This window comes from Dromaius novaehollandiae, chromosome 11 (assembly GCF_036370855.1).
Source record: "Dromaius novaehollandiae isolate bDroNov1 chromosome 11, bDroNov1.hap1, whole genome shotgun sequence".
In the NCBI taxonomy this organism is placed as follows: Eukaryota; Metazoa; Chordata; class Aves; order Casuariiformes; family Dromaiidae; genus Dromaius; species Dromaius novaehollandiae.
This window is the reverse complement of record NC_088108.1, coordinates 25,224,604-25,233,136: the sequence shown is the minus strand read 5'-3', so window position 1 is coordinate 25,233,136 and position 8,533 is coordinate 25,224,604.

The window sequence follows — 8,533 nt, the reverse complement described above, 5'->3', positions numbered from 1 at the left end:
CCCGTGGACTCGTGTGTCCCAGGAGCCCGAGGACATGCACGGAGGCTCCGTGCCCTGCCGCGGCGATTCTGAGCTGTTCCCAAAAAGCCCCTTTAATACGAAACACACGATGAGATTAAAGAGAGAAAAAGCGAAGCAGCATGCTTTCGTTTGGGAAAAATTGGTAACTCTGCTTCAGTGACGCTTACAAATCGACTCAAAACGGGTTTTAACATTTTACCATTTTACCACTGTGCTTAGCTGGCGCGTGGATCTGGGCAGCCCCAGGCTGCGAGCGTGGCGGGACGCGGAGAGACCCGCAGAGACCGGGAAGGCTTTTTTTTAATGTTTATATTAGACTTTCTCAAAACATGTTCTTTCATCTGTTTTTCGTAGAGGAACGGAGAAACTGTTGTGAACGTCTCCACCTGCTCATTTTTTTTTAACCAGAAAGCAGCATTTCATCATAATTTATTTTCCTGACCATTTCTGTTGTACAACCAGATTTTTAATAATCGGCTGCTTAACCACTATTGAAAAGAGAAGTGGGAAATGGGAAAGCAGCCCGCTCAAGTGTTTTTCTTTCCTTTGAATATTCATCAGATATTTTCCCAAGGAATTTAGAGCTAGGGCAGTATCTGACGGTAACAGAGGGCCGTTTTGTTTTCCAGTCCCCGCCGCCCCCCCATTTTTTCTACTCCATCAGTCTCCATCATTAAATACTATTTCATAAGCAAGTGATTTCCTTCTAACCAGCTGCCTCCATATTCAGCTCCATTTCATCTTGCACCACCGCAGAACCCGTGTTTCTGAAATCACAATTAGTTACCATGGAAAGCAATTCAATATCGTAACAAACGCCGTCTCGGGCCGCTCGCTCCACTATGTACTACCAAAAGGAGAAAAAAACCTCCCGAGAACCGGCTCCAGCTCACGTGCGTGCGTATTTGTGGGCAAGCGCGTGCTTGCGCCTGCACACCCTAATGCAAATTTTTACTATTTTCTCGGCGTATCCCGGCTGCGGCCGGCACGCCGGGCAGCGTTCGGTGGCCGTGACCGCTGCCGAGCTGGAGGGAGCAGCGGTGCAGGGTGGCTGTGTGCCCCGCCAGCCCTGCCGGCCCGCTCCCACCTCCCCATCCCACCCGTCGGTCCCCTGCAGCATCCTCACCCTCCCGTCGACGCCGGTTTGTCCCGCATGCGTGCCGCTTTGCTCGCTGGAGGAGGCCGAGACATCACGCTGCCCGGACGCTCGCTGGTGCGGCCGCCGGCCGCCTCCTCGGCCCCGCGCTCACCTTGCCTTCCCCTTGCTTTTCGGCTCTCTTCGTGCGGCAGCGCTCCCACCTCGGCCTCCAGCCGTGCCCCGGGCGACGGCGGAGCGTTTCGGCAGCACCGCGCAGGCCCCCGGCTGCTCCAGCTGCAGCCCGTCAAGAAGCGCTAATCCGCCCTGGCAAAGCAGCCCAGGGCTGTAATGCTCTTCATTACGTCTACCCGTCGGAGGCTACCGCAGCGTTCGTGCCATTTATACCAGTAATTTCGTCCTCCGGTGTTTTATCGGCTCCTGACATTTTCCAGACAATAGGCAGAAATTGCATCTTGTGGTTTTGCCTAAAGGATAAAAATTGGTGTTCAAACATCTCTCTTTCTACTGTATTGCCTGCTTATCCTCGGCGGTCCTCAGGTAATGACATTTTCCAGTAAGGAGTCTGGATTCATTACCTGCTCTGAATGGTTTATACAACCCATCAGACAGGAGCAAAGAGCTGTGAACTTCCCATATTAAAGTGCAAATAACTTGTTGTGCTTCTTTAGTAGTTGATTAAAGCGTAAGTTACGGTGCGAACACTTAGTCATGTTTCCAGTCAGAAGAGGCGAAGCGATGGCTTCAAGACATAGTGTTGCAGCTGTAGCATACAACAGTACGCGATACACAGAGCTGCTCTAATGCTGAACTCTAAATAATTTATTCCACTGATTATGCCTTTCATTAAATAATGCATCCAGTCAATCAGTTTCTCAGCTCTAACTATAGAAAACAACATAATCAATCAGTCTCCGCATCGGCTGTGCCAGCCAGGCAGTAAGCATGTGCTTAATATGTATTTTGTTAATGCTATACAAATAGAAATACCTAAATGCATGTTGAAGCACTTCCCCGAATTGAAATGTGGCGACTCTGCCGTGGTTTCCAAGTAGAGCCGTAACAAGGAAATCAATCATCATCCAAGAGCCGAGCAAAACTCCTGGGAGAAGCACAATTTCGGTACAAGTTTGGCTGTCCTTGGAGTCAGTAAGAATATTAAGTCAGATTATAAAGCAGAGCTGTAAAAACATAATAAAACCAGAAATATTTTAAAAATGCTGCGGCAGGAGGCTGGGCTGAGCGCCCCGCTCTCGCGCCGCGCGGCACCGCACCGGGGTTATCTTCAGGCCGGGGCAGCCGGTACCTGCCGACATCCAAAACCCGTAAGGCAAATTAAAAAGCTCAGATGTGCTTTGTGAGAGGGAAAGGGAAACATTTCAGGTCTTCCCTCCAGGCTCTTTCCTTTATATTTTTAATAACAGCATCGAACGATTGGCAGTGATCAAAACAAAGATCTACTCGGCGTGACAGCGCATTGGCAGCAGGACTATTGTCACTTCCTTTGTGTCCCTTTTGAGGCGTCTCTGAACACGTCAAAATAAATGAAGACATTAATTTCAAATGCAATCAGCCGCATAACAGTTTATAGACTTTTCTGCCGGTGAATGGAGTCGGAGCGCGTTTCTGCCAGAAGGAGCTGCCGCAAGATTGCACCTACCGCCGCGCGGGCTTCCTCCTCGGACGTTTTGGGTCCCCGTCTCCTGCTCTGCTGGTGGCACCCAGGGGACCCCGCTGGCTCCTCGTCCCTGCGCCCCCCAGCCCTCCTGCGAGCAGTGCCCCGAGGGCACCGGGCATCACCGTGCTGTTTTAAGTAAAACACGGGCAATTTTTGCCTCCAGGCTGATGCACCGTTACGAGTGTTTCACGGCTACGATACCGCGGGGAACCCGATCGCACACAGTGCAATCGGGCGTTTGGGAAACTTCAAAAACCCATCAGTCTATTCTGTTAGTGATGTTAAATACCAGAATGCAAATAATCTACAGGTATTTTGGCTTTCGCGGCGATTTTGACTTGAATCCAACAATGTATTAGTCAATGCACGTTTGTGTTAAGAAACAAAAGAAGAACCATTTCTTTTTAGAAGGTAGGGCTGCTTAATCAAACGCCACTTCAGCAGCCGGGTCTCGCCACCGAGACGACGGGAACGTGGTCGTTGCTTGAGGCTCAGTGCTCTCGTCAAGCTGACGCCCACACCAAATACGGATCATGTCACTGCTGCAACGGAGGTGCAACCAGTTTAACCGATTTCCCTATTATTGGATAAATCTGTACGAGGTGTTATGAGCAATTCTCCGTGCTGGCTGACGCAGGCCTCCAGGGCTTCGCCGCGGGCCCAGGGAGGTGTCCGGCCGCCGAGGGTTGCTCATCAACGGGAAAAACCACGCGGGAAAGCCCAGTCGTTGCTATTTCCAGCTCGGCATTAACGCAAACCTCCCGCACGCTGAGTTCCTCCAGCGCCGAGGTTTGGAGAGGCTGGATGCCGGGTGCTCCACCCGGGTGCTGCAGAAAGCACTCGCCAAAACTCGGTGTCGGAGTACTGCGGGCAACTACAACAACCCGGGTTCGACCTCTGCGGCTGGACGGCACCTCCGCCAGCCACGTATCCTCAAGCAACGCTCCTGGAAACCAGCTCCCTGCGAGCACTGCCCCGAGCAGAGCCCAGGCGGCCTCCATGTGCTTGCTGAGTACTCGAGTAATGTGGCTGGTTTTAAGTATCATTACTAGACCTGTTACTATTTTATCATTCATCCATTATTAAATAATTGTGCGCTCTCTCCTTTAACTTCCTTCGCTGATGGGCCAAGGCTCTGTGCAGTGTCAGCCTGGAAATATAAGTGTATGCCCTGACATGTCGCAGCCTGATAACTGTTGCAGTATTTTTAGAGTTTGCGTTCTCCAAAGCAGCAGTTCGCTCAGAGAAAGGCTTTTGAGTTAAAATGACGGAGATGAATTTGTCTGATGGGCACAGCATTTGCCTTTATATCTGTTTGAAAATATTACAGAATTTATTACTGGCTTTGCTCTGTTTGCTTTAATGTCATTAGGTTTTTAAATCATTTTAGAGGGCTGGCAACCAGTCAAAAGGACTGTCAGGTTATGACAGGTTTCCAAAAATCAGTGGAAAAGGCTAACACCGAACAATCCTAAACAAACAAATCCCAAACGAACCCGGAGGATGATGTCTGGTCTTCAGACGTTGCCCTTAGCGTTGCCTTGTTCCCGCTGCATCTTGCGATGCCCCGTTTCAGCGCAGCAGGATATCTGTGCCGGGTGGTGATAGAGGCGCCTCTCCTTCGCTGATCCCCGTCTTTCCTGAACGCGCTGTGGTAATCCACCTCCCTAAAACTGATGGAGTGATCCCCCCCTCCGCTTGGGCGTATGCTCTGACAGAATAAAAAACGTTACAGGTATTTTCGCTGCTTACTCCAGGGTTTCTTGTGGACGAAGCTCTTAATGGCTTTGGGAGTCACAAAGCAGCAGAACACGAGCGTGTGATTCCTTTGTCCGGTGCTGGAAAGAAAAGTCATAGCTCATCAGCTGAGATCACTTTACTAGTCCAAATACAATCATTCAAGTCTGTCCACAAATGGGAAGCAGCTGTCCAGATGTTTTTCAGCAAGCAGATCTCCACATGTGCCTTGTTGGCACCAATAAAACCAATGCCACGATCCAATTTTTATTTACACAGATGCCTCTTCACTCTCAGCTGAGGGTGTAGAGAGGACCTGAAGTCGAGGGAATGTGATTATACTGTACAGGATTTAACTGTATAAATAGTAGTTAAGAGTCCTTGATCCAAACGAGAATCCAAACCTCACATCCGACCTGGAGGGCTACACAACCAGCAACCGAAACACAAGTTAGAGCAGCTCTGAGCGGCCCGTGGCGAGACGCTGCACCTTTACGGAGGAGGCTGGTTGCTTCTTTCGTTCTCCAAGTCTCATCCACGGAGACTTTCTCGAAGGGAATTTCCTAACTCTATCTGCCGAGTTCGACTGCATCTCTAACTTGACCTCCAATTAGCAATTCACAAGTGCAGAGTTATTCCAAATTGCATTTGCGATCGCTGCAAAAGCCAAAGTCATGTCACACTTCCAACGTCGAGAGCTGTTAAATTGTGCGCGTATAGGTTTCATGTGGTTCGGGCTAGCAGTAATTGACTACAATTTTACAGCACAACACTTTCAGAGTAATTTTTTCCAATTAAGCTGTAAAGCTCGATAAAAATATGTAAGAAGACTAGAGTAAATAAGAGAATGGTAAAGATAAAGTTTTGATTTTTTTTAATTATGGTTGCATCTTGGATACTGCAAAAGCCAATTCTAAAGCCACTGGGAATCAATAGAAATCCTTCCAGCAATGTTGATGGGGTTTGGATCAGGCTCAGTCTCATACACATGTGTTTCTACTTTTCGCTTAACATGAATGGAAGCTTTCAAGACTGCTTTTCATTTAAACATGTGTATTCCTCTCCTCCTCTCTTCTCTTGCTCTCCCTTTCGAAGCCTCCTTCCTGGCTATTTGTTAAAGCCAGCACTGACCATCCTCTCATCAGTCCTGCCTTACGGAAATACCACGGGTGCGACCCGATCTGATCGTGGCAGGCCATTGCGTTTACCCCCCCTTTGAGAATTTGTTTGCTTAACTGTCAAAATAACAAAATAAAATGTGTGCATTTAATCAAACTGACATGAACTGCACAGCATTAAAGGAGGTAGCGAAGCAAATGAGTTTAAACTGAGCCTTCCACTCCACAGAAAACCTAAAACTGAAAAATTTAAATTGAAATTAAAAAATTAAAATTGAATTAAATTGAATTAAAAATTCAATAATTAAAATTTAAAAATTAAAAATAAAATTAAATCAAAAAATTAAAAAATTAAAATTAAAAATTAAAATTGAAAACAATCACCTCTCTGAAACAAGGTGAAACTAGTGGCCATGAGTGCCACCTCACCGTGGATAGACTCCTTCCCAAACCCGTGCCTGTTTAAAGCATGGACGTACCCAAAACCAGGACCCTCAGGGAATCAGGAAGTTGCTGTTCCATGACAAATGCCAAATTTCTGAAACAAATCTATAATTTAAAATGAAAACCACAGCTGTGAAAATAGACAGTAGACAGGGGGTGAATGCGTTTCAAAGATATCAGAAGTGGGGCTGAGGGGAACTGGGAGCCACAGCTGTCACCAGCCCGGGATTTGGGGATCCATGACCAGGAGACGGACCCCGAGGAGGACGGCACAAGGGAGGTTGACTAAAACCATCGATCCGAAGACTCAACGCATCTGCTGCTGAGGTGAGCTGGCAAAAAAGGTGGCTTTCGATTGGAAATCTGCTTCTATTTTGCTTAAGAAGGTTAAAACGATTGTGTTTCTTTTTTTGACAAACAGTTTTCACTGGAAAATCTGCCTGCCTCGTCTGAGTCAGCTGCAGAGAAGTCTGGAGCTGAGAAGTGAACTCCAGGCTTCTGCTCACGAACTCCTAGAGGAAAAAGGTTGGTGACCAAACTCTTGACAAATCTACACACAAAACCAGTGGAAAGCCAAGGAAGAAGGATCCCAGCCTACAGCTGGGGCCAAATTCAATTTTCCTCACTTCTGAATTTGGCCTTTAGAGTCCCGGTATGAACTCCAGCTCCAGTAATTGGAAGGTTTCAAGATGACAGACCTGAAATTGTAAAGGTAGTTTTCATTCATCCTCAACCTCCAACAAGCACAATTTGCTGTGATCAGATTCAAAATAGTCCTCATTCCTATATTTATCAGGTCCCATTAAATTAACAGTTACCTGCATAGTCTATCTAGCTATCAGGGCAGGATTTGGTAAGCTTAGTTTTTCTGATTTGGGAGGCATAAGGAAAATACTTTTGACATTTAACTCTTCTGCACATTGACTATGAAAAAGGATCCCTCTAACTTGCTTCTATCATGGACAATAATTCTATGGAAATACTGCCGGACATTATTATTTATAGTGTTTTAGTCACCCTGGAAACAAACTAGATGCTACCAGACATGACTTTTAACACAGCTAATTATATCATTAGTGTCAGTACCACTTAACAACTCACATAAACCTTCCTAAGTCTAACACTGGAAACGTTGCTATGGAAATGACCCAGCTACGCGCCTTCGTTGATGCATGCACAAGATGATCTAATACTATGGTGAGGTCTAACAGGTTTATGCATTTGTGTCACTCTCCCACAGACATGTTTATTGGCTAATTTGGAAATGCGGTGCACTTACGCAATAACTTCAGTAACTCCAAGGCTACGTGAGGACCGTTGCTGCAAAAGCTGGAGACTAGTTTCTTTTTCCTCCAGCTAACTAGTGACTATGCCACCGGTGACACCACTAAACGTGCAGGAGCGAATTTATCTTGTGGCACAGAGAGAGCCACAAACGAAAGCTGGATTTTCCAAGCTCGGGCTGCAGCACTGGGCCTTCGGGGTGCAGTGGGCATTTGTGGAGGGACGTGGACCACTGCCGAGGTGCACAGACCTGGGCCTGCATTTCACAGGGGCAAACGCTTCTGCAGGAACTTTCCTATTGCCTACACACAGTGCAACGCTGGAAATGAGAGCTCCTTGCTATAGAGGACTGCGGTTGTAATGTCTTTCAGCTGTCTGCTTAGCTCTGCAAGCGTGCTTGCAGCAGTATTACACATCCAAATGTCTCCCCAGATGCTCTTCTGGATAAAACGATCTTGGATGGCTATACCCTGGAGGACCCTGCAGTCTTAAAGTGGTGGGTCACGATGGAGAGACACTGCACAAGCCATGTGCTGGAGATGGCAGATCTGCCATCCATCTTTGACTTTTCCACCGCTCTCTTGGCTTTTCCCAACTCTTTTTAGGAGTTCGGCAGTGCCGGCCCGTGGCGGTGAGGACACTGCTCCCCAGCCACGCCAGACCAGCCGTCTGGGAGAGGGTCAGCTTTGAGAGCTGCCTTGGGCCTCTCTGCCTGCACGGGGTCACCTGGAAGAGGGACTAACTAGTACAATTAATTAACTTTAGGACCTGAAGATATTTTACTAATAGCTATTACAAACTCAATGAAACACCTTTCATGGACAGTTTTGGGTTAAAACTGTTGGGATTTAAAAAAAAATCCTGGTAAGTTCTGTATCTACTAAAAACGCCATTTGGAGGACAACCAACCATTCATAAATTCAGTCAAATTTTATAAGCAATCTCTGCCAAAATTAAGAACTGGTCTGCCTCAAAACATTTCATGTTGACATTCATACATGTAGTGCTTCAGCCTTTTGTTTCAAAACAATGCTTCCATCTCAGAATTTACTGCAGAAAAGAATTCATTAAATGAAAAAAGAATGAAAGCACAGTGAAAGCTTTCCTTTCGGTTGTCTAGGACTTTCAGCTCAGTCCGAACTACGTCAATCAGCG